Source organism: Mustela putorius, unplaced genomic scaffold (genome assembly GCF_011764305.1).
Source record: "Mustela putorius furo isolate JIRA1106 unplaced genomic scaffold, ASM1176430v1.1 tig00003858_pilon_pilon_pilon, whole genome shotgun sequence".
NCBI classification, from domain to species: domain Eukaryota; kingdom Metazoa; phylum Chordata; class Mammalia; order Carnivora; family Mustelidae; genus Mustela; species Mustela putorius.
This window is the reverse complement of record NW_025422010.1, coordinates 35,135,308-35,143,305: the sequence shown is the minus strand read 5'-3', so window position 1 is coordinate 35,143,305 and position 7,998 is coordinate 35,135,308. Positions and strand designations below refer to the sequence as shown.

The 7,998-nt window shown below is 34.2% G+C and overlaps 1 non-coding gene across 1 annotated transcript; it reads left to right on the top strand.

Annotated features, from left to right (window-relative positions):
- The first annotated feature begins 3,189 nt into the window (after positions 1–3,189).
- LOC123387685 lies at positions 3,190–3,293 on the top strand. The gene has a single exon (XR_006602196.1). It is a non-coding gene; the product is annotated as a U6 spliceosomal RNA (small nuclear RNA).
- The last annotated feature ends 4,705 nt before the right edge of the window (positions 3,294–7,998 follow it).

Genomic DNA, 7,998 nt, shown 5'->3' with positions numbered 1-7,998 from the left:
TTTTTTTTTAATTTTTTATTTTTGCCTTTTTTGTGGTTAATTGTTTTTGTTGTTATGAGAGTGCATTATTGAAGCAATATTTTGAAGAAAATAAAATTGTATGGGTTGACATCAGGATCACTTAGGAGGCTGATGAGTTAATTAGGTGTGAGATGATAAAAGTATGAACTCTGATGGTAATAGACAGCATTCCTGGACACCTAGAGTGTTTCTCTTGTCTTCTTCCTAACACCTCTGTTCTTTGCTCAAACTCAACAAATTCTATCTACTTTGAAATGTTCAGAACTTGAATCTGGCATCACTTTTTAATCACTAAGAGATTTACTGTTTTCGTTTTGTTTTGTTTTGTTTTAACATAATATTACACATGTAGATGTCTTATTTCCTAAAATGAAGTATTATAATCATCATAATAATTATGGGTCAGATATTGTATTAAAAATTTTATACGCACTATTTTGTTTTATTTCATTCCATGATCACCTCAGAGGTAGGTGCTTTTATTTAATTTCTCTTAAGAAATTAACAGGGGCTTAGTAATTATCACAGTAACATAATGACAGAGTCATAATTTAACCCCAGTCTACCAGTTGTATTCTCTTTTTTGAATTTGTTCTTTCATTTATTCATTCATTCACTAATATTTACTAAGTTATCCTTAATACCTGACATGATGTTGTGCTAAGAATACTTTAGTGAACAATAATAGATGAGATAAATCCCTTCTCCTTGGTGATATGGCTGAGCAGAAAGTAAGTACAACCTATATGTTTAACAAGTCCTACTCTCATAGGATATAATTGGAAAGCATATTAACTATTTGTATTTCTCTGTGTCCCTTTAAATATTGTCTCTACTCTTGAATGAAATAAATTTATTTAGGTAAATTTAGGTAAATTATGTAGGTAAATTTTCATGACTTGGGGTTGGTTTCTACATAATAAAATTCCCCTTTATAGATAATTTTTTAGTTTTTTTCTAACTTTATTGAGGAGTAATTGAAAAATGTATGTATTTACAGTATACAACATAATTATTTGATATGCATATACATTGTAGAATGATTACCAAGATAAAGATAATTAACATATTCATCACTTTACATAATTAACTTTTTGTGTGTGTGTGCTGAGGATACTTAAGGTCTACTCACAGCAAGCTTGACATATACAATACTGTATTATAGCCATTGTGCTGTACGTAAGAGCCTCAGAACTTATTCATCCTATAACGAAACTGTATATACTTTGACCTATATCTCCCCATTTCCCCCCTATCCCCACAAGCTGGTAGGAAGCACCATTCTGTTCTCTAGTTCTATGAAATTGGCTTTATTATTATATATTCTTAAAAATTCTACATATAATTAATATCAAGTTTTATTTGCCTTTCTCTGTCTTACTTATCATAATGCCCTCCAGTTTCATCCATGTTGCTACAAAGGGCAGGATTTTCTTCTTTTTTATGGCTGAATAACATTCCTCTGTGTGTGTGTGTGTGTGTGTGTGTGTGTTTCTCAACGTTTTTTTAATCCATTTAACCATGGGAGGCCATTTAGAATATTTCTGTATCTTGGACATTGTGAATAATGCAGCAACAGACATGGAGTACAAATATCTCTTCTGGACACTAATTTTTGTTTCCTTCCAATATATATTCAGAAGTCAGACAAGGACACTATAAGAAGATAAAATTATAGGCCAATATTCCTAATGAACATAGATGTGAGCAAACTAAATTTGAGAGTACATTAAAAGGATCATATACTATGATCAGGTGAGATTTATCCCTGAGATGTAAGGCTGATTCAATTTACACAAATCAATAGATGTGATATACCACATTAGTAGAATGAAGAATAAAAATTAAATGATCATTTCAATAGATGGAGGAAAAGTATTGGAAAAAATCAACATCTTTTCATGATAAAAACTCTCAAGAACATATAGGAGGATTGTACTTCAATGTAATAAAAACCATTTATGACAAGACTACAGCCGAACACCAGACTCAGTGGTGAAAAGTTATAAGCCTTTCCTCTAAGTTCAGGAACAAGACAAGGATGCCACTCTTGCCACTTTCATTCAATATATGACATGACTCTATTTATATATATTCAAACCTTATGATCATGTAAGTCCAAATACAGTAAGATCAAAGCCTACATTTTATTCAGTATTATGGTTACTCCTCTTCACTAACCCAGCAGGCTGTTGGCCAAGTCCTTCACAATGGAGGAAGAGTAGCATTTGCATTGCAGCTGGTGTATGCATGATTCTGGCTTGGGAATAGCTTATTCTTCTTCCAGTTTGTAAACCTTGACTTATACTGATCCTTCCAAGATCAGAGCTAGGAAGGGAGAAGCAGAATGGTGAGTGGAGTCCTTGTCTGACCAATAAAGTGACATAGTTCATTCTATCTTGGCTGGGCACATTGGTAAAATTGACTCTTGCTCAAGTGGACTCTTGGGAGACCTGTTTTTCCCTTTATGTGATTGATAAATTCTCTTACATCTGGTTGTTCAAAGCATCTTCCTTAGCCTGTGGCCATTCACAAGGGCCTTTTGGTTCTTTCTGCTAACTTCTTTTGCCTTTTCTCACAGAACTTTTGGGTGGGATTTAAGGGAACACCATGTGGCCTAAAGGAAGTGCTTATCTTGCATCCTTTTCCTCTTCAAAGTCTAGGAGCACAGATTGCCCAAGGCAGCCAACCACCTTTCCTTTCTTTCATTTCACTATCAGAATAGATAACCAGCCTATCTCTCACACTTGAGATTTTCTCAGACATAAATCTAATGTCCAACACACTGCAGGAGACACATAGTAACTCTCAAAGAAAATTCTGTGGGGTCCTCTGCCAGAGGATAAGAAAAACATGGCTGTCCTTACCTAATAGAAGGAGTGAGACCCAAAACACATCTGCCTCCTCTACATTCAAACTTTCTTTCACACAGCCCTTTTTTAGGCCTCTCAAACATATACAAACTTATTTTATACACTAGAGCTGAGAAAATCTCCAGGGTACAAACTAATTTTCTCCAACCTCCTATTACAAGTGCTGTATATAGTCTTGCACCCCATTTTAGGATAACTTGTTTTTAGTCTTAGGACCTAAGTTCCAGTATATCATGACTGATACATAAAGAAACAAGATGAAGTAGTAGTGAGCACTATTAAGAAAATAAGAACCATGCACAATTCAGCAACACGTACACTAAAATTGGGATGATACAGAGATTAACATGGCTTCTGTGCAAGGATGACATGCAAATTCATGAAGCTCTCCATATTTGGGGGGAAAAAAAGAAAGAGGCAAACCAAGAATCAGACTCTTAACTATAGAGAAACGAACTGATGATTACCAGAAGGGAAGAAATGGGTTAAATAGATGATGGGGATAAAGGAGTTCATTTGTCCTGATGAGCACCAGGTGTTGTATGGAAGTGCTGAATACTGTATTGTACACCTGAAACTAATATTATATGTTAACTGACTGGAATTTAAATAAAAACTTAAAAAAAAAAAGAAAAGAAAACAAGAACCTATGCAGAAGAAAGGGACGAGGAGGACAGCATTAGATATTGCAAGTATCTTAGATTCTGAAGGCATAGTATTTAGTAGGAACTTAATTGACAATGAGAAAAACATACAAAGGTCAGGAGTAGATACATTCCAAGCAGATGGGGTGTTGAAGGTCCTGACAACAAAATTGAATGTACTGGTTCAAAGAGCAGAAAAAAATCCTATAGGGTTGGCGCATGCCCAGCAAGGAAAAAAAGAACTGTGGGACAATGATCCCAAATTCTAGCATGCATCAGGATCACATGGAGGACCTGTTAATGCACTAATTCCTAGTCCTCATTCCAGAAATTCTGACTTGCTTCCAAGGGACACTCTTCCTACTTAGTAGCAGTGTTATAGGATATGAGGTCAGAAGAACAAGCATGGAACCTGAGAATGGAGTCTGGATTTTAATTTAAATGATTGGAAAATTTAAGGTGGGGGGGCATGGTCTAATTTGAAATTTCTAAAGATGACTGGTTATTTGGGGACAAATACATTATAGGATAAAGAAGGCAGGTCTATACCTGAGAAAGTAGGACTTTCTGGAAGCTCTTTCTTTTGTCCTGGCAAAGAATGTTAGTGGTTTGGATGAGCTTGACAGTGATAGAGCTGTACAGAAGTAACAGAAATGGAAATATATTCTGGAGAGCAGGATGAAATGAATTGATTATGGGTTAGTATGAGTAGAGCATGGGAAAGAAGAATCCTCTCTAAAACCTGGACTCAAGGCTCTATCTGTTTCTTTAGGAATAAACATTACACTTAACACTTCTTTTACTTCCTCATACCTGGCAAGTTATTTAGAACAGAGTAGATAGACACTTAGTGAATGAGAGGATTGAATCAAAGAGGACTCAAGTAATTTCTACATTAATAGTTCATTATATACAGTGTTTGCCGTATTTTCAAAACCAAATACATAAAATAAAATTTGAATTAATCCAGAAAACTTGATGACAGGATTCCAAATGGAATTTGAGAACAGATTAATTTTTAATGCTGGTAATTTAGGTAAAGTAAATACAACAAAATTTGGGGATGAATTAATTTCAGGAAATATTATAGGTTCATTTCCTCTATGTCCAGGGAAACCACTCTGATAACAGTTTTATTGCCATTGGAGGAGAAAAAGCTTAAGATGAACCTGAAGCATTTAGTCCAGTACCAATAGCACAGTGGGGTTACCTTTGTGATCCTTCCCTTTTCCAACCATATTTGTTATTATACTTCAAGTTAAGGTGAACATCAAGATCAAACTTAATCAATGAATAAAATAAGAAATATATCGTGTATGGAGTATCTATGGGATTTTATTTATGTTGAGAGGCATGGAAAAAGATAAGAATCTAAAGAAAGGAATTATAGGTAGAACCTACACAGTTTTTAGGGTCATATGGAAGCTTCATGCATCTCTCTATCTCCTATTTTGTACTTACCAGCCTCATGAACTCTGGTGAAGTGTGGCCTCCAGCAGTTATTCTGAGTGTGCTAAGCAATAAAGAGTTCCCTGTAAAATATTCTACTGTTGATCTCCTGAAGGAACAAGATCTTATTAACATTAACTGCTAGGAAATGTTCTGGAACTTATTTTTAAAATTTTTCTTATGAAATGCTAGGTAACTACTTTATCCAAGAGTGGTTGAAGAAATAACAGTTCTTTAAAGACATCCCTGCAGTGGTAACAAAATTCTAACCCATTGCCAAAATGTCCCTCTCTTAAGGACTTAAACTTCTAAATCAAGAAGGTAAGATTTGTTTAGAATATGTTATTTAATTTAAGCATACTAAACCTGAAGTTTTGTTCTTGAGCACCAAAAAGCTCAAAATTATGACTGTGAGGAAAAAGGCAGAAGTTTTGCCCTAATCACCCAGATTTTCATTAAAAACTGTAGAAAAATGGCTTATATATACTTTCTATTGATCTATAATTTTCCTTTCAAAAGAACAAACAATGCTTTTTCTCCCAATTAAATCTTGATCCAGGAAATATTGAGAACACAAAAGAAAGGTTGTAAAATTAAATAACTAAGTAATCGATCTAACTCCTGCTGAAGAAGTCACTTACAGGTGTGTCTTAAGTGTCTTAGAAATCACTGAAAGTCTTGAATCAACATGGAAAAACAGAGATAAGAACTCAGAGTTACTATAAATTGTTGAGTGTTATAAAGAAGGGTTTCTATGGTTTGAAAGAGAAGAGCTATTTCAATTACGATGGTAGAAGAGCAACAATTGATTTTGAAATTTAGCTCCTACAAAGGTAAAGAAGCATAGCATACTCAGTCTTAGCCCTGCATTCCAGAAATTTAAGTAAGAGTCGCTAGAGTGCAGGGTAGAAGGCCCTGCATACTGCATAGAGGACCCCAATACTCACTAGTCTCCCTGAGTAAAGCAAAGTAGGCATGCATTTAAATCTAGAGTGTCCTTGGTGTCTCTGGTGCCCAACCACGAGCTGGAAAAATAAATGTTTTTTGTCTTATCATATTCTTAGAAATACACAAAAAAAGGGAATTTTCTATCAATGGGGATTCTTAATAAGGAGTTTCAAATATTTGAAGAAGCATTTGGCAGAGTTCCTCCAAAAGTGCCAAGGGAAAGAAACACTGATAATGTTCTCAGTAATTTCTCAGCTTGGTAAACTTTCTACTCTAAGAAACTCATCCAAGAATGGTGCAAGAGACTGGAGAGTAATTAAAGCTTCATATATTAATGGTAAAGTCAAATAAACAAACAAATAGATAAAATCTTTAAATTAAATTAAATAAGGAAGGAAGGAAATATGTTTGTTTTTCATGATATAAAATCTATTGGAATCACAATTTTTTTGTTCAGAGATGATTTTTTTAAGTTTTCCATGTTAAAATGCTATTTATTATATGAAAAAGGAGCTAGAATACCAGTAAGTTGAGAAGTAACTTTGACTTTTAAAGCACTTTCAAATTTTTTTTCAAAATATTTTCAAACATATCCACAAGAATAGTATTTCATGAGATAATGAAGAGAGAATTTTTTTCTCTTTTTTTCCAAAATAGATTTATAAGGAAGATTTCATGGAGAATGTAAGTATATTTGTTTTATTCATTGATTGTTTTTTAAACTAGATCCTAAAGAATAGGAGGCAAATAACTAGAAGTGAAGGAGATTATTCCAGGAAACAGTAACCTAATGACTGAAGGTGGAAAGGGGTTTTGCATATTTGGGAGAAAATCAGTATTCTGGCTTGTTTCTAACAAAGGAAAGAAATGGGAAATAAAATAGAACATTAGACAATATCAAATTCTGGATCACCTTGAATGTCAGAACAAGGATTTTGAACTTTATTTCATTAAATGTATAAATAATTGATGATAGTTTAAAATGCAAACTTATGAAAGCAAACCTAGCAAAGGAAGAGAAAAAGAAACTTCCTTCTTTCTTTCCTTTCCTTTCCTTTCTTTACATAAAGGTATCTAATCTCACTCAAATATAATGACATTGTGGCTAAGCCAATTGAACTCTGAACATTGCTTGGAAAGACAGTTCTGTTTATTTAAACTGAAGGTATGAACTGAGTTGATTTCTAGAGTGTTCCCAACAACAAAGAAAGTGCCAAATAAAATAAGTATAAAAAGTTCATAAGGACCACTATACTGGTTCTGAAAATAAGGCCATTTGATGAAGCATCTCAGTCTATTTCAGAGCTAACCCACTGTGGAATTAAGCCATATAAATTGTATCCCCAAAATTGCATTCAGCTCAGGGACATCCTCTTATTAACACCACCCCCTTCTTTCACTGTGCATCATTGTTATCAAACTGAGCCAAGATTTATGACTCTAAGCTTTGTTGGCTCTTCCTTATGCAAACATATGACATCAAAAGGAAATTATTCTCAGTGATGCCAGTTTTGGGGAACCTCATTTAGTCCATCTTTGGAATCACACCAGGATACCATTTTGTCACTAAAATCAGTTTATGGAAGAATGTTTTTTACTCACTCATCTTTCAGCTTCTCAGGTTTAAACATATGAAGTTTTCAATTATGATTCATGCCAGGAGTGGGATTTTTGGAACATCCCCAGGCTCCTTAAATTGGTTTCCTTCTCACCCTCTCCCATCACCTCCTTTCCTATAGAGATTAAGAAATGTATAAAATACAACCTGTTACTGCCAGGAGGGATTACTACTATATATTATCACTCACAGCTCATTAACCTCGAAGCCCTGCTAACTAAGAAAATCCTCTCTAATGAGGTTTCCCTTGACTGCACTAAAGAACAAAAGGTCTAAAAGTTTTCCCTATTACCAGTCTTCCTCAAATTATTGCACTGTAATTAAAATGTAACTTTGAGGCCAAAGAAGAAAAAAAAAGTTTAAATTTGGTATAAACTCTAAAAAAGACCTTGAAAAGCACTTATGCTTTGTCCTTTGGTAGTAACTAAACCATAGGAAACCATTC